The sequence below is a fragment of the Chrysemys picta genome, chromosome 7 (assembly GCF_011386835.1).
Source record: "Chrysemys picta bellii isolate R12L10 chromosome 7, ASM1138683v2, whole genome shotgun sequence".
Lineage (NCBI taxonomy): Eukaryota > Metazoa > Chordata > Testudines > Emydidae > Chrysemys > Chrysemys picta.
The window spans coordinates 101361273-101380342 of record NC_088797.1 but is presented as its reverse complement, the minus strand read 5'-3'; the positions used below and the strand labels follow the sequence as shown (position 1 = coordinate 101380342).

The 19070-nt window shown below is 42.4% G+C and overlaps 1 protein-coding gene across 3 annotated transcripts in view; it reads left to right on the top strand.

Moving 5' to 3' along the window:
• PWWP2B (PWWP domain containing 2B) overlaps positions 1–19070 on the top strand; it is a 68282-nt gene that overhangs the window by 21937 nt on the left and 27275 nt on the right. The window lies entirely within an intron of this gene.

Below are 19070 nucleotides of genomic sequence, written 5' to 3'. Positions count from 1 at the left end.
AAAGTCCAACAAAATCCAATAGAACCACATAACCTTTATAACGAGGAGTCTGGTGGCACCTTAAAGACTAACAGATTTATTTAGGCATAAGCTTTTGTGGGTAAAAAACCCCACTTCTTCAGATGGGGTTTTTTACCCATGAAAGCTTATGCCCAAATAAATCTGTTAGTCTTTAAGGTGCCACTGGACTCCTCGTTGTTTTTGTGGATACTTACTAACACATGGGTACCCCTCTGATACTTGGCACATAACATTTATGTTTACAATTAAAGTAATTGGTATGATCAAACTAGATCAATAAGTAAAACAGTCACTCACCTGTCAGAAGTGTTCTTCTATTAACCTTCTCAAATACCTTGGGTGGCTTCTGGCCTATAGGGGATGGAGAACACGTGGGGCAGTTACTGGAGACCACAATATAGTCTATAAATGCAAAATAAGCTGAATACATGTGGATTCACTTAAAACTAGAGCTGATCAAATAATGCTAACCATATCTGAATACATTATTTGACCAACTATTACAAAACAAAACTTCCAGTTGGCAAGGTTAATTAGCACTATTTTTTGCTTTCCCTGCAAAATGTACTTTGTGGGTGGAGAGTTAAAACCTTGTCATTAAATCACCAATAAAAATATGGCAACAGGTCAAGGCAGAGTAGTAACCTGTAAAATCCAATTTCATAAGACACTCTTGATTCAGCAGATAGTTAGGAAAAAATCTCCCACTAAACATGTTCCCATGTCTCTTTGCAGCTGTCTTTGATATATAAGCATAACTTGCTGTTTGAGAACTGGTGGCTTCATAAATGTCTGTTGCACGGTAACTAAATGCTTGTAATATACAGACTCTTATTTCAATGGTATGTTTGTTTTGGTAAGCATTAAAACTCAGACCAACTTTGCTGATTTTGCTTTTAAGATTAAAGGTCTTTGTAGTTGCGACTGTAAGTTAGTTAGACAAGTCCTGAAAATAATGGAAGTGTCAGAATAGTGGATGATATTTAACCTTAAATCTAAATCCCTATTTACAGTAGGCCTGCTTGAAGGCCTGTGTAGGGCATTTTAGCAAGGGTCATGTGTAAATGGAATGCTTAATGGGGGGTGGAAGCCAAAATGCAGTCAAGTCTTCTGTCGGGATTGCTTTCAAAGGCAGACCTCCTTGCGGTAGGGTGGGAAGAAAAGTGGGGGAAGATGGTTACCTCTAACTGTAGTCTGTGAAAGACACACAATATGGATCTGGATTTGTCTTGAGCAAAGGCAAGCCTGTATTCACTTGCTGAAGTCCCAAATGGGGCAGAAGTTGTACTGCTATTACTTTTGGCATAGCTTACAGAAATTGTTGGTTCTGACACTTTCAGATTATTTGAGCAAAACCAGATCGGGTTCCAAGGATGTAACCAAGTTATATTTATTGACTTGGCTTATGAAAATCATTCTGTATTCTCCCCCAGCCCTCTTGTAGGAGTTTATCACTGGTGTGGAAGGCACTTATGAAATCACCTATAGTAGATATTAATGGGGAAATGGGTCTTCAGCAAGACTGGCTTCCTTTAACATCAGAAACCAAACCACTGAAGATGGATCAGTGATTGAGGGAGGGGGGTGCAGCCTATATGTAAGTTACATGAAACATGTTTCTATCTAGGTAATTTTACAAATGCATGTAGCATCTTTCTCTTTATTAACTCAGATTTTACACATCAAGCAAATTCATGGAATATCGATCCATTGAACAGTAAACAACATGTTTATCACCACAGTAAAAAGTTGCAATATTTCTTTAAGATCTTGTGGTACATGGGTCTCCTCATTATCTTTCTTTCTTGCTGTTATCCTCTGTGAATTACAATGAATTTTAGGTAGTGTGACCACTTTAATATTAGAACCTGAATTTTTTTGGATTTGACATAACATCCAAACGTTCTGATGCTTATTCAAATCCCTTCTTGCCTTTCTCTGTCCTCCGCTTCTTGCCTGGAAAAGGCTTCAGCCTAACTGCCTCTCCCCAAGAGTGGAAGCTGCAAAGAGGAAGTGCATTGTCCTCCCACTGTCTTTGAGGGGAGATGCTATGCCCCTCCTTCCTCTCTGCATTCTCAGTGTATTCAGGGGGATTTTAAATTTTAGGATTTGCCCATTCTCTCCTAGAGTATATCTGCATTTCAGCTGGGAGTGTGCTTCCCAGCTCGGATTAACAGACATGCGCTAGCATATTAACACTAGTGTAACTGGGAGTAGCACAGGTGGTAGCTCAGGCTAGCCACCTGAGTAAAAAAACTAGCGCAGACCCCCTAGTTGTACGTAGGCGGTTAGCTTGCACTGCCACCCGTGCTGTCCCCAGCTACACTGCTGTCTTTTAGCATACTAGCTAGGGTCTGTCTGCCCACGCTGGGGGCCACACTCCCAGCTGCAGGGTAGCTATCCCTGAAGAAGAGGAATCCTACCTATTCCTAGTTCCCCTCCACTGATAGCTCATGCCTGTTTTTAAAGGAGGTGGGGTCAGTGCTCATGGGAGCACAGCTCCTGACTGTAGAGCAGTGGGTAACAGAGTAGCAGAGCCCATGAGAGGGGAGGAAGCAGCAGTCTGCCTCGTACTCTGCTCAGTGGCCCCCTAATAGCGGGGTGTCCAACTCTCTCTATCTAAACAGCTCTGCTAGTTGCCAAGGACTACAGACACTCAGCTTTGGATTCAAACACCGGACACTTGGCGAGTCTAGCAGTGCACCTACAGTAGGATTGTAGGAGCATATACCCAGAAGAGGCCAAAAATTTTAGAACAAGCTGCCTTAGAGATCAACTCTATGGGTTATGAAATGGGTGGCCAGCTAAACAAGTGAGTGTGATAATTACAATTCAATAGTCATCTGGAAACATGAAGGCCAGAGGCTGCTCGGGTCAACTCTACAGTTCAGAGTGAGGAATAGCAAACATTCGTATCAAAATCTCATCTGGGTTGACCTACCTATGAGTCACTTATGATTTGAGGATGAGATTGGTTTTAGTCTGATTTCAGTAGTGTTCTTTTGAAACTGTCTGAGGTTTTGTGTGTGTGTTTTTTCTTTGCTGCCTTGACTGATTCATGATGGGCTAGAGCTAGTCCAAAAAAATTTCAAATCTTGAATTTTTTGGTGAAAAGTATGCTTTACACAAAAATGTTTTTGTGGAAAATGCATGCTGTTTGAGCGGTTCTGACATGCTGACCACACGTTCATGAGAAACATTTACTGAGGCCTATGGAGGGGAGTTATCCTATGTTGCAAGCTTTAGCAGTGTAAACTAGAATTGGGATTGATCGAGAGGCAAATATAGATGCGTGTTCTAGTTGCAGTGACTGAGGCAGTATGTGTTGAACTCTGGTCTATAGCTGTGAACTGTTTCTTAAACATAAGGAAATATTCTTCTTGCACTCTTTGCTCTCTGCTTGGCTTTTATGATTAATATAGAGAGTTTAGGTTGGAAGTTTCATAAACCTGGAACTCCCTGAGCAGAATGGCTTCTCTTCTATACTCCTCCCTAATGCCAAGTACCCCAAGAGCTTTCTACAGCTTTCATACCATAAATGGGTTTGTTAGCATATCCAGGTTTGTTTTTAAATGTTAACTGCCAAACCTGTGCACGATATAGCCCATATTAGGCAAATTTCTGTGGTAAAAGGCTGCCCAAAAGCATTGGGTGAGGTTCTTCGTGCTTCTTACAGGTGCAGTATGGAAATCAAAACTCAGCTACCTTGGCACTCATATGGTCCTGGGGTCTGGAAAGGTCCTTGGTGTACTGTAGACAACCCCGGGGGCCTGGCTAAGTTAGAGCAACCCTAGAAGTCTGCTCTATCTCCTTCAGTGATGCACAGAAACTCAGCAGCACTATATGCTGTTGCCTCACCTGTGCCAGGGTGTATAAGGGGATCCTCAGGAGGCAGCATTATGGCTGCCGTACTCCATGTCTGTGCCACAGCAACCACCCCCAGCTATAGAAGGGGATTTTAGAGCCCCTCCTAAACTCTGGCCTCGTACGCAGCAAGAGCTCAGAGCAGTGAGGGCCTTGCTCACTGATTGTGGATACACTTTAGGAAAATCCTGCTCCAAATTGATCAGAGCCGCACTTTACCACTTTTTTTTTTTGCTTGTATCCTAGAGCTTTTGGGGGGGGGGCAAGAAAGACACTTTCACATACAGTACCTCTAAATGTCTGCATTAAATGGCTTTATAGTACTGATGTTCCTTTGGCATTTCAAACCAAGAAATACAGCTCTTACCTTGACCTTATTCTCGCCTATATCTCTTTCTACTGGTAATATTTTGTATGGCCATGATGCTACTAAACTTTTAAAACCTACTGTGGCATTTTGTAAGTTAACTCTATTGCTATTCGCTTAATAGAACCTTTTTTGTGATGACTGGATCTATGTATAGCAAAATTGAACCACATTACATAGACTCCATGTAGTAAGTTCTAATAATGTAAAACTGGGTTACAATTTCATTTTCAAAAGAGGTTTTCCAGCTTTGTGTGCATATTCTCTGCATTCCTGGCAGAATAAGAAAAAGGGCTGGAAGAGGGACAGTCCTAGGGCCACCTTGACTGAAGCTCCCTTCTGTAGCACACCTGTTTTAGTTTCCCTCCTTTAGATACCCCAGAAATAGTCCAAAGCCTCTTCCCAAGATAAATATAGGCCTTGTGTAGTTCATTTATGGCCAAAGTCTTGTGCACATAAATCATAACAAAACAAGTCCCAATACCATAGTCCAGAATTCCCCTAGCATAGTCCAAACAGCACATGCAACATACAGCTCCTTCATGCCCCCTCCAGTGCACTCCTTTTTTTTTCCTTGTAGGAAGGCAGCCACCCCAGCCCTTCCAACTGGAGTGCAAGCCTGGTCTTCCCCAGGGAAGCCCTGCAGCCTCTCTGCTGGGAGCGTCCCTCACTCTCCCTGGGCCTCACACATTTCCTCTGGATCCAGCTCTCTGGCCCTGGAGCTATCAGGGGGTAAGCGCCTTAGCAGCTATCCTGCCTTTGGCCTTCTCTGGCCCTTGGCTCCGTCTCTCTCGCTTACAGCTAGCAGGCAATTCCCTCTGCTGCTGATCCTAATTTCAGCCCTGGCTCTTTGGCTTGACGGCGCAGACAGCAAATCCCTCTTGCTGCTCTCCTGCTTTCTCCCTGCTCCCAAACATAGTTTCCTAGTCAGTTCCTCCTTCCGATTCTCCCTGACCTTGTAAAGCCTCCAGGTGCTGCCCCACCCTCTTAATTGGTAGCACCTGTTCTGGGGCAGAGGCCCTGAATCTACTTCACTTACTAGGGCCAGCCATCCTATGACAGGGACATACAGAGCCCTGCTATGTGACTAGAGGTGAGGATAACTGTGTAGTTAAGGTAAAAATACTTGCTGTTTTCATGTGAAATGACTTTCTGAAACATTTACCTTTTCTGGGCTGAACCTTGCTATGCTTCCTCTCTGACCAACTCCAACAGCTGATCTGAAACCTCAAACTTCATATGTGAACAGTTTAGTCAGCATATGTATGTAGCTAAATTTGAGGCGGGGAGAGCCTCAAAATACATTACAAATGTCTGAGATTGCAGGGCTGCCCATGTGCTGTGGGTTTCCAGACTGTGGTCTGCAGAGCTGGCTAGTTGCAGAGTGCTTGTTGGCTCTCGTGTTTCCAGCTGAGAGAGAGAGAGCGCAGATGGACAGGACATTGGCTCTGTGATAGCAAAAATTGAGATGGTCCTGTCTATGGACCACCTGCCCTCCTAACTTGTGGCTCATGCTGTGGAAAAGTTTTGAGCCCCTGCTGTAGAATATTCAAGTGGGCTGCATGCTCCAAGTGCTCAGGGGGGCACTGTTAGCAAACTGGAGCTATCTGCTTACAAGAATTTACAAGTTCAGCTGCTGAAGGAGATTATAAAATTGAAAGGCTTAATGATGCTCCTAGGACATGCAGCAAGCTGTTTTAACTCCAGACTAAGCAGATTATGGCACCATTTGGCGCTAGCGAACTTGCAAAGCTACAGAGAAAAGAGCTGGCAAAGCGTTGCCAGCAAAGTTTGTCAACTACAGGCTAGCTAGCTGTGCAAGAACTCCTATACCTTGGGAGCTTTAGCCAGTTTGGTCTGGATAAGGGTGCTGACCAGGTCTGCTGGAGAAGCTGTCAGAGACCATGGCTTGCTGAGCAAGCCAATGAGTGCGGAATAGGAATTAACTGCATAGTTGGCCAGTGCAGTTTGTAAACTGAGTCAGCAGATGAGCTTGATGCTTAAGAATGTGATCAGTTCTGCAGGACCAAAATGCTCTACAACTCTTCTGTTGAGTTCTGATACTCTGTCACTCAGATCCTGCAAATGTTGCAGCAGGGAGTGAGGGCAAATGTATCCATTCTCCAGATAACCAAGAGTTTTGTTTAATGAGGCTTCTGGTGATCAGTTTGACTGCAGTTCAAGGAATTTATAAACTCAGTTGGCAAAGTTTTTGTGACAGCTGTAAATTGCACAAGTCAAATTTCTGCAGACTTTCTTCTAAACATTTACATTAAAATCGAAGTGCAGACACCAGATATGCAAGATGGAGAGAAAAAAATCATTTAATTGGGTTTCTGTTTTCACTTGTGTAATCATTGCAGCAAGTGAAGTGAGCTGGATTATAGGATCCCAGGTACAGAAATTGCTGCAGAACTATGTTTTGAGATGGGACTTGTGTTGAGGGCCTTGGAAAATAAGAGAGATGAGGCCATTCCAAAAGGAGTCCTGTTATCTGTGGATGTCCTCCAGTAAGGGTCAAATGCTCATTTTTATGCCTCTTACTTTCCAGGTGTCTGCTTAAATATTGCACTAAAAACACTTGTTGTCAAGTCACGCCTCAAACTGAATGCTGTACAAGTGAGCAATATAAATAACTTTGGTGGGTTTTTTGTTTGTGTTTTGTTTTTTGGAAGATTCTAGAACCAACTCTGTGGATACTTTGCTTGCTACCTGTTGGGGAAGGAGAGAAGAGATTTGGATATGTGGTAGTAAAAACAGAAATGTTAAGCCTACTCCAGGTGCTGTCACATGGGACTTGATTGTGAAGGGATGAAGTTTAGTATAGAAATGCATAGATAATTTCCACACTTTTACTTGCGTGGCACATTGTTAGTAGTCTGTTTTTTTTTTTTAACATTGATGCAAGATTTCTTTAATTGTCAGTTTTTAATTTGGCATGAATTGGAACAGAATGATTTAAAGATTTGTGTTTCATTAGGCAATGGCTGTTTGCAAGTCTCCTAATCCCCTTCTTTGTCTTTTCCACACAAGTGCCCGTTACTGACATTGTGACAGGATTACTAATATCGTTGAGGGACAATGCCTGCCTGCATCAATCCCTAAAACCAGAGTGACTTGATCTGGTGCCTGTTTTTGTTTGTGTAAAATAAATAAATAAATAAACGAAGCCAGCAATAGAAAGTAGATTAGAATGTGCCATTTATAGTTCGACCTTCAACATGTGCCTTCATTTTGCACCTTTTCGTTTTAAGTGTGTGTGTGTGTGTGTGTGTGTTTTTTCCTAAGAAAACATACTGAATCTATTGTTACATTAACTTGTTACATAGATCTCTATTGTTCACATTCTTGGTGACTGAAAAATTATTCCCACAATCAGGTCGTAAGACTCTTTCCCGAGTGAGTCAGAGTGGAGCTTCAGCTATCAATTTTTGGAGAATATATGCTTTCACAAAATAAAATAAAACACAAATAATTAGCCCTTTAACCAATGGAAATTCTTTCCACGTCTTTAGAGGGCTTAGCCAGCAGTAGTATGGAATTTTGCTCTGGCAGCAATGAAACATCAAAGAATCCTATCACTCTCACACTGCTGCTGAACTCCTCTGTGATGCGCTTGTCAGGCCATTAGTCTGTTCTGAATAGTAGTGTCGTAGGTTGGCATCTTAGCATGCCCCATCCTGGGACCCTGCAGACACCCCACCCTTCTCAGGATTTCTCAAGAATACTTTTCCAACACGGAGTGGGATATGCAGTGGGTTAAATTATTAAGATGGACCCCCTCAAATAACACAATAAAGTTCAATACCATAACACTAAAGGTTCTGGCTCTGCCATCTTCTATGACTCTAGGCTATTCATCATCCTCGGTTGTTTCCTTCAGATGGGGGGGGGCTCTCCGGCTTCCTCCTGGAGTCTCCTATTAGAGTTCAAAAGCTCAAACAAAGCAAGAACGTAAACAAAATCCACTTTATGAAGGTCTTACATTCTTCCTGGCACCCTGCCCTTTGTGCAGGCCATAGGGGTCCTCCCTGGGCCTTCCTCTTGCTCTGGAGTCTTTCTCCACTATCTAGGCCTCCTGACTTCTGCCGGTCTCCCTGTTCCCAGGGAACAGGCAGTGAGAGCCTCCTGTCTGTGTTCTTTCCCCCTCTCCTAACTGATTCTCAGGCCTAACTTGCCCAGCCCCGCCCACAGGGCCCAGGTACTGCTGTATATGCCAGCTGGAGCTCAGTTGGCAGTCACAGGTGCACTGGCTTCTTTCCTGTTTAAAGGGCCAGTGCTACCCTGTGACAAGTAGGCTTGTGTAAGGAAAAACTCTGAAAGTTCTGAATTAGATGACAAACATGGGAAGATACTGAAGTCCCCCATGCAGTTTCTTCGTCTGGTATGATATGTGGCCTATGTAAGTGAACATAATGGGTCATTGTCACTAGGGCAAATGGGTAATAAATTCTCTGGCAGCGTAGCCCTGAGCCTTTCTGGCACAAATGCTGTCAGCTGCCTTGAATTAGTCTAGTAATTGTCCGGTCGCTAGTCACTCATGTATTTTTCCAGAATGGGGGACCAGTATCTTTTTACTGAACTTTTCAAGAAGTTCATTAATATCCTGAAGGAAAGGACACTTTCAAGTGGTTTAACAGTTCCCTTAGTGCATGTTGGATTGTGCTAAATACTAAGTCAGTTTCCTATGTAAACTATCTAGTTGAGGGGAATCAAGTGTAGTGATGCGGTGTTTGACTCGTGAGTAAGATAACCTGTTACATCTACATACCTGGCCAATTTACTGGGAAGTGTGCCTTCATCTAGGCCCAAAACCACATGATGTGCTGGGGTGCAAGCATGGGGGTCTGAGAAGCCTCAATTCCTGTTTGCTTTTTATTGTAAAGTGAACCTTTTTCACGGAATAAAAAACCCTGTGAAGCTATTTTATTTCATAAATACCTAGTCAAGATGATGAGTTAATGCTTATGAAGGCATGTCTACCAGCCCTTCCAAGCAGGCTGCATATTGCTGCACTGGGATTCGGGGACTGTTCCAAAAACCTGGTGTTCATGGCTGGTAAGCCTGCTGGGGCAATGCAATAAACTCATGATGCTTCCATCCTCTGTTTAGATCTTCCTCTGGCCACTTCTAACAATGACTCTTGAATTATTTGCTCTTTCTACACACCTGTTTCTCCCCGCCCCCCCCTCCGAAGTTTTCCTTTGACAAGGATATTTCCTTCCCCCACCCTTTTTTATTTGTTTGAGAAGCTGAGTCTAGGGAATCTTGTTGCTGAAGGGGAGAGAGAGAAACTTCACATCTGAGCTCTGCGTGGAGGGAAAACTTCTCACTCTCTTCTGGTCTCTAGGTGAGCAGGATGCTCTTTCTTTGATTTCAGCTGGGACTTGCAGGAAATGGTTGGGTGGTTTTACTTCACCCCAGTCAGAGTTATAGGAAGAAGCAAGAATTGAATACGTCTCTGAGCTTTCTGCTGGGGCCTCCTTCCCCTCCCTTACGAGGAGGATGGAGATCTGGAGTAAATGGATTTGGCAAGGCTAAGTGAGTTTACCCAGTAGTTGTTCATCAACTGGATGATGGATGGAAAATATCCCTCTGAAGTAAACTACTGGGGGAAAGGAGCAGGCAATCTTAACATTGCCTTTAATTTTTAAAACTTGCTTTAACTTCCAACCGAACAGGTGATCCCTTTGGTATTCTGTTCCCAATTAGGAAGATATTGGGAGCAAGCACAAGAGAGAAGAAACCACTCAGTAACTTTTCTATCTGGTCCCAGTGATGAGTATGCACTTCAGCACCCCTTTAATGCTAATAATCCAGGAAGCATCTTCAGCTTGCCCTTCTCCAGGAAAGGGAGAATCCTAAAACTTCAGTTCAGAGGTTTCAGAATGAATCTTAGGGATACAATATTCTCATTTGACCGTTTTGCACTGATTTTAAAACAATTAAGCCTCTCAGCCTCCAGCCTGACTAGGAATAAATCAAGAATATCTCTAGAAAATATCTTCCTTCTGGGCCAGAGGGATTAATCCTTTTGATCTGTGCTCTAGGTGATGTGCTATAACAATTGCCTTCCCTAACAACAAAGTGGAGGCTAAATAGCGGGTATATGAAATTCTGTAGGTTTCAGTGGGAGGGGAAATACCCCATGATCTAGATAAAGGACTAAAAGCAGATTCAGCAGTAACTGTGCTAATTCTATACCTCAGTAAATCCCTCTAAAAGGACTACTCCCCCACTTCTAGCCACATAACTGCTCCATTATGGGCAGAGAGAACTTTTTTCTCTGGAGAAATGTTGAGCCTGGGCCTCCACAGGCACAAGTCCTATCGACATGAGTGAAAATTAATACTCCCGCATTGTTGGCCATAGTGGACGCTCTAGTGTAGACTGGCCTGGGTGTTGTCGCTCCTCCCCAGGCATCAGGTCTTCCAATCATGCTTGAAATGGGCCTTATTAGCATTTGAAATGCTGGCAACAGGCTGCCTATATTGGGGCTTCCAGTGTTTCTAAAGCCATTGGAGTTAAACCAGTGTGGGCAGAAGTGGGAAATTTTACACAGTTTCCTATAGTGTAGACAAAGCAATGTTGCCAGATGGTGGCTCAGGGTGAAGAGAAAAGCCCCTTAAAAAGGGGGTCAGAGGGGGAATAAATCAAGGGGGCCTATGAAAATGCCCTGTTCCCAGGACTCTCTTCTTCCTTCTCATCACATTTATGCAACTGGTCTTGTGATCACCTCAACAACTCCTAACTGCTCCCTCTGCTTTCTCCACTGGCCCTGATCACTACCCCTCTGGGGCACTATGTTTGAGCCTTCCATATATCAGTGTGGCCAAGACCAGTGGTGGGTTTGGAAAGGGAAGTGGTGGTTTCTCTCCCTCATGCCAACCTGCCTAAATGAAGACTCTCTAGCACTTGGGGCTCCCATTTGCCTGCCTCACCTACAGTCTGCTCATTAATGTATCAGAGACCTTGGCTACACTTGGGAATTCACAGCACTGCCGCGGCTGCGAGTGTAGTCGCGCCGCCAGCGCTGCAAGAGAGCTCTCAGCGCTGTATGTACTCCACCTCTCCGAGGGGAGTAGCTTGCAGCGCTGCAAGTGAGCGTGCAGCGCTGCAGGCTCTGATCACACTGGAGCTTTACAGCTCTGCGCTCGGGGGTGGGGTGGGGTTTTCACACCCCTGAGTGCAGCAAGTTGCAGCGCTGTACAGCACCAGTGTAGCCAAGGCCTCAGATAGCAGTACTTCTGCCACTGCTCTCAGTAGTGGCTTAGGGTTAGGGTACCTGGCAAACCATCAGGGCTAGTAATCAAGCATTAAGATTCAATTACAGTACTTCACCATGTATCTCCATATGTAATCTCTCACCTTAAAACCATACTCCACCCATCCTCCTTCTCCCTCTCCGCCTTCCCCTGCAAAAAAGGAGAGAGAGCTGACTTACCCATATAGAATGTGTATTCCTAGCTCACAGGTGATATTTACAGTTTACTTACTCTTTGTCAGATCTCTAAGGGGATGACTTCCCAGATATATCTTGAGTGAAATGTATTGTGATACACAGATTTCTTAGCAAAGCATCCCCTGTTCTTTTTAAACCTCACTTCAGACCTGACAAACTCACTACACTAAATACATACCTTACACAATATTTATCCATAAAGGGTAACGTAAGGTAGCTACAGAAAGCTCTCAACTTGTCAAGATTCATAATCAATGTGAGATGCACATACAGGTAATATTTAAGAAATAATGTACAGAAGGCCTCAAAGATAGGAACACCGGAGTTGCGGACACCCCATGGAACCGGAAATCATCAATCAGGCAGCAGCGCAGACCAAAATATATAGATATAGAGAGAGAGAGGGAAAAAAAAAACTACCACCTCGGGACTGAGGGCTTCAGCCATGGGGGGTTGGGGTTGCAGCTGCAGGGTAGTGGGGGGCTCAGGACTTTAGACCTGGGGCTTCAGCCCTGAGGCTCTTCTCTCAGTTTCAGCCTCACAAGGGGCGCTGGGGCTTAGGGCTTCAGTTCTGTGGCTTCGCTCACAGCTTCAGCCCTGGGGAGGGGGGGCAGGCTTTAGCTATGAGGGAAGTGCTAGTTTCAGCCCCAGTGCTTCCCCCCGTAGCTAAAGCCCCAAGCCCTGGCATGCCTGCCCCCTGCTGAAGCTGGGAGCAGAGCTGTGGGGAGCCCCAAGCCCCATTGCTCCCCTCAGGTCTAAAGCACTGAGCCCTGGTGGTCCCGTAAGGCTGAAGTCCTGAGCCCCCAGCCTGGTGCCCTGAGGGTCTGAAGCCAGAGCCTCTACACACACACACTGACACTGACAGCTGCAGCCTCTTCCCGCGTTATGGACAACCTCCTTTCCTGAGGTGTCCCTAACTCCTGAGGTTCTACTGTATTTGTATTGAAAATATGCTTGATGGACTTATGAACTGACCAATTAACCCTACACCTCATTTGGAACTGGAAGTACAAATCAGGCAGCAGCAGAGACCCCCTCGTCCTCCCCCCCAAAGCAAATACAGTACATTACTGTGTTAAATGTAAACTAAAAAAGTTAAGGGAAAGCCGCATTTTCCTTCTGCATAGTAAAGTTTCAAAGCAATATTAAGTCACTGTTCAGAGTTACGAACAACCTCCATTCCTGAGGGGTTCGTAACTGAGGTTCTACTATAAAATGTCTTGGTGATGGTCCATTCAGGCAGAGGGAGTTGTCCTCTGCAAAGATCATGTCTAGCCTTGCTCCAAGACTACCAATTGAAAATCATCACCGATAACTGCAACAGTGGAAACTACTTGGAGGTTAAAAAAAAAAAGGAACACAATAACCTATGTTTGCCCTGCCTGTTAATAAAGACAGTTCAGTATATGAGAGGGGGAAGAAAGATCCTCTGCATTCTTTCACTGAGGAGACATCTTTGGGAGTGGGGATTTATGAAAAATTGGATCCTTGTTCCTGTGAAGCCAGCCAGCTCCTCAACAGACTGAACTTTGGGGTGGGAGAGACCTACTTTATTAGATAGAGGTAACTATTAAGTGTAGACCCAGGTTTGTGTTTTATGATTTTGTTTTGTATTGTAACCATTTGTTCTTCTTCGAGTGCTTGCTCATATCCATTCCATTAGGTGTGCGCGCGCCGCGTGCACGATCGTCGGTAAGACGATCGTGCACGCGGCGCGCGCACACCTAATGGAATGGATATGAGCAACACCTCTCGAAGAACAACAGTTACAACGGTGAGTAACCGTCTTTTTCCACTATTTTGTTTCTAGTTAATTCTCCATTGTTTCTTACATAAACACATTTAAAAAAAATTAGATATGCTCACGAGTGCTGTGATTTTTACTGGAGCAGTGATTTAAGATAACATTAGTAAACTGGGGAACACTGCTTTTTTATTTTTAAGGACAGAGGAGCTGGGATTAGTGAGAGTAACCAATGACCGCCTAGACATCACAGGGGAATGATTCAAAGGGGCTCAGGGACCTATTGTTAACCTGTAAGACAAAGACAAGGCTGGCATAGCCCACAGGAGAGTGCTTGAGGTAACAGGCTGGTGGCATTAGGGAGTTTACACCCAGCATTGTGAGCAAGACTACCTATCATGAGAGGCAGGGGGCTAACACAATGATTTCCAGTCCTGGATGCCTCAAGAACAGTCACATGAACCTCTTGTTATCTTGGGCTCAGATCCTGTGATTGGATCCATGCAAGCAGCCCCTCTGCTCATGCCTACAGAGACATGCCCATGCAGGTCTGATTATCAGATTGAAGTTTGTCTCTGCAGGGATTGACTTGTGAGAAGTACAAATTTTAGGTGTAAATTGAACAGCCTTTACATAAAGTGTAACTCAATGTTTCCAACTCTTGTGATATTTGTTGTCCGTCTCAAAGCTCCGGCTCCTAAAATCAAGTGACTGGGGAGGATCTCTGCTTCAATTTATTTAAAAAAAAAATAGCCCTCGTGATTATGGAGAAAATCTTGAAAATGTGAACAGTGTGTACCCTAAAGGCTAAAAATCCAGTGAACATAAAGAATCCAATGAGCTTTTTTTTTTTAAAAAAAAAATCTCTATTTTTAAGCAAATCTAATTATTTTATTTTAAGGATTGAAGAATGAGTTTTTCAGTGCTTGAGGTTGGCAACACTGAACTTTTCTCAGATAATGATCCACGATGTCTAAATTGGCATGAAACGCAAATTTATTGCTACTTTGTGTTTGGTTGAAGTCTGAAAAATCTTTCCTCTTTTACTTGGTTTGTTTTATTATTCTGCTTTATAACCTATTGATATTTTCCAATGCACACTTGATGAATCAAAAGAGGAAAAGAGTGACCCACACTAGTGATTTTTTTTTTTAAGGTTTCCCTGCTCTATCAAAGGGGCCTGATAGTTCATCACTTCCTGAAAATCAGATCATCTGAAATTGTCTTTAGTGATTCTGAGTGCCCAACTTGTTGCTTCAAAAATAAATAAAATAAAAATCTTGGCCTTTAAATATTAGTGCTAGTTTTAACTTTTGGATTCCATCCAGCTATGTGGTACCTGATATTTCTTTGTGAAATAGAATTAGTGTGGGGAATGGTGTCTTTTCTTAAGGCATCAAAGTATATAATATATTAAAATGCCAAATGACTTCTGAGAACATAATGCTGACCCAACTACTGTGTTTGACTTTTTCCCTGGGGAGAAATGTCTTAAGCAGGTTTAATAACACAGTGGTATAACATCCACCACCCAGACGCAAGGCAGGACCAGACTAAGCAGAAGACAGAGTGGCACATTTAAATCATGGGTGTGTGTTTTATTTTTATCAAGGGGACTTATATAGTTGCAGCAGATACAAAATGGCTAGTCATATACAACAAGCCTGCAACAGGATTCACCAGCTGCATTAAGTGGGCATAGGGGCTGGAACCTGAGGTGCTACAACACTCCTGGCTTGAAGTGGTTCCCATCATATACAGGGTTTACATTTACAGTTTGGTTGAATGGCTCTCAGCACCCCCACTGTACCAATTGTTCCAGCAGTGGGGCTCCTCTTCCTCTGCCACCTGGATTGTTCCAAACATCTCTAGCTGTAGCCCTAGCCACTGACCATGCTGCCTCTCATGCTGTTGACTTGAATCAATAAATCATCGGGGACTTAGCAATTTACAGAATCTCAAACTTCGTTTTATTTTGAGGTATTTTATGGTACTAGCCATCTGAAGCTTGAGAGTAACCAGGTAAGCCTCTCTTCATTCATCTGATAAATATTCCTTCACTAGTCAAATGAACTGCACTTGAAAACTGCTGAATCTATCTGGTAGTCTATTAAAATAGCTGTTTGTGCTCTCTTACTTTTAAGAAGCTTCATCTTTCTATTTGAGCCATGAGCTCCTATATTCAAGGTTATTAGGTGCTGGTTTGTAGTGGCACCAGAACTGTAGGTTAATGTGAAGAGAAGTTATAAGCATTCACCTTTAGGGACACAGTGTTTTTATCAAAGCTGTTGTAAAAGCCAACTTGCAGTTGTGCAGTCCTATCAAATTTCTGTTGTGAGAAGATTGTCTTTGATCTTGGTCTTGAAGCAATTTCATTAAAGAACACACAGGGCAGGCTGAGTTATGTACATATTCAGTGAAAAGAAAAGGTGGGATGAGGGGAAACGGTTGTTGTCATAAGGTTAAATCTTCCAACAAAACTATCTAGGTTTTTGTGGGTTTTTGTTAGTAATGCTTCAAAAATTCAAACCAGAAATGGTCAGTTGCTATGTACTTAGTTATTTTGTGGTATGGGAAGAAATATTAAGTTTCTTTATGAGCATAGCTTGGGAATGTACAATCTGAACAAGTTTGCAGAATTATTTCTTTAAGGCAAACAGTAAATGCTGAAATGATGTAGGTATCTTTCAAAATTCCACCTATTTTTTGTTTGTTTGTTTCAAAGGCGCAAATCACACATTGCAGATAACTTCCAGGCCCCAATATGCTTGATAAAATAATTGTTTTCAGTCAGTTTGTGTTTTGGGTGTTTTTTTTTTTTTTTTTTGAGGCTCTTCTTTGAAGTAGCTGAGTTTTGAAAGTTTACAAGAAATTTCTGAATACAGACTTTGCTTCAGTATAAAGGTGCTTTAGCATAAGAGTTTCATAGGAATGTCAAAGGAAGTGACTTAAAAACAAATTTCCTGTCACTAATAAGATTGTAAATTATTAAAATACTGAATTTCTAGCTTTTTATCATGTTTAAGGGCTGTGGGGTTTTTTGTGTTTTTGTTTTTCAGTCACCTTGGACAAGGACAGGCAGGTCAGTTTCACTTTTAGGCCTGATCCACACTAACCCCCCATTTCGAACTAAGGTACGCAAATTCAGCTACATTAATAACATAGCTGAATTCGAAGTACCTTAGTTCGAACTTACCGCGAGTCCAGATGCAGCAGGCAGGCTCCCCTGTCGATGCCGTGTACTCCTCTCGCCGAGCTGGAGTACCGGCGTCGACGGCAAGCACTTCCAGGATCGATTTATTGCGTCTAGACAAGATGCGATAAATCGATCCCAGAAGATCGATTGCTTACCTCCGAGTCCGGCGGTAAGTGTAGACCTACCCTTAGTTTCTCATGCTGACAGGAAGGAGGCTTTGGTGCATTTTTAGCAGTGCAGGGAAATGTGATAATGTTAGCATTGACTTATTTAAATCATTATAGTGGATTTTTCTTCTCATAATTCAATTTTTAGACTTAAACTCTGAGGGTTTTATAAAAAAGGTCTTTTACCCTTAATCATAGTATTATTTCTATATCTTTCTATTATTCATCAGAAAGGTAAATGTGAGGCCCTAAAATCCTAGATCCTGACTCCGTATGCTGACAGTATTAGTTTGTGAGTTAGGACTGATCATGGATTTTAGTGCTAGGCCCTGACTGAATTGCTTCTGAAGTCCATTTGTGATGACCTGTTTTCTCTAGGGGAAAATGTTTAAAAACTTGTGGATGACCTCAATGTTTTCAGCCACTCTTCTGTCAACAGGATGTCCTGACTTGCACTGCTCAGTCCTATTCTTAACCAGTTTTACTCCAGTCAGTCTTCAAGATAAACGGAAGGGTGTGTGTTAAATAGATATGCAAATGTTTAAGGCCATTGATCACGCCAAGACAATTTCAGTACATTTTTCACAGCAGAGTTAATTAACAGAATGGCAGGCATAAGTTGCAAGGACTTCTAAGTAAAATCTTAACTTTGTTAAATGTTGCCTCTTTCTTTAAACAAACAAACCCTCCCAGTGATGCAGCCTTCTGCCCAAGACTACTGCAGGCCAGATGACAGGGTCCACAATCTTACTTTCTGCCTAATAATCTTAGCACATGCTGTTCATGTCAGAGTGGGAGGAATGCAGCATTTTGAATGTTGTGACTTCATTCCATATTAGTAGCGGAAAGCGCATGCTGTTGCATAAGTGTGGTACTTGGGCCAAATAATCCATCTGTTCAGTCTTCCTCATACAGCCAATGAAACTACTACGTGCAAATTATCTGAGTAAGGGTGGTGATTGGTTGTTACCTCTAATGTGATGATGATGATCTAGGATTCGTGGCATGACATAAATACATGCCTTGCTGTCACATGTGTAATTTGTAAAGTAGAAATGGCTAAGAATTGAAAAATAGGTTGGTAACAGACTATGAATCCCAGTGATGATTGAACTTCGTGATATTCTGAACAAAAAGAACTCTCAGCCATGTTCGTAGCTGTTTGATACTTCACACTGATTCCACAGACGTTCTAGGCTTCAGAGCGAAACACACAAACAGTCCTGGAATCTTATTATATTGACAGTTTCTCTTTAAATGCAAATCAAGTGTTCCAGTATGGTCTTTGAGGTAACCTGTTAATAAGAGCTTCTGGGGCTCTCAGTTTAACTTTAAAAGGCCAATAAAATAGGTACATATCACAACTATTAGATTACTATAGTTGGATATGAATAACTTCCTCTGCTTAGAGGTATGGATTGGACTATCGGGAGTGTTAATGACTCTCTTTGGTATCCTGCAAGAATGGTGTGGGAGGAATACTCTGTGCCAATCTGGTTTGACAGCAGTATCTCACAATCCTCTCGGGTCTCTCTGTTTTAACCCTTAAGTTGAAATGAAATGTACTCATTTCTGTTTTTTTTTTTTTTTTTTTTTTTTTTTTTTTTTTTTTTAAATATATTATGATTTCCATTCTGAGCAGTGTATGATTGGCTGGAAGGAAACATCTCTTGCTTTTTGCTTTTTTTTTTTTTTTCAAATCAGAAATGTACATTTCTACCTGAAAACTCAGATGTTAAACATGCATCAGCTAATTTAAACAGCTGCAATTCCTTACTCCCATGCTTACAAAGAGTTAAAGGGGTTGGATTGCATGAAGAACCTTTTTTCCTATTTAGAATTTTTTTTTTTTTTTTTTTTTTTTTTTGCGAAGTACAGGTCAGAAGGGGGGAAAAAATGGACTATAAGAATCTTAAAAATTCCTGGTAGGTCTTTTCCTATACTGGACTCTGGTTAACTTTAAATATCCCTACACCAAAAAGTGAATTGTTTGAGATTTAAATACTAAGCTAGCCAGCTATCACATTCTGTTCTTCATCATTAAAATGACAACTCCATTCTTCAAAAAATATTTCAGTGGTATTGTTGCTTACTTCCAACTTTAATTAAAATCTGTTAATTCAGTGAGGCTCTTATTAAACTGTAGCTGCTATGTCTTCAGTTTGCCATGCAAATTTAGACCGCAAGAGTTGCAGGTTATATTTGGATGAAGTAAAGGAGAATGAGCCTCTCACAGCTAATATTGGTCA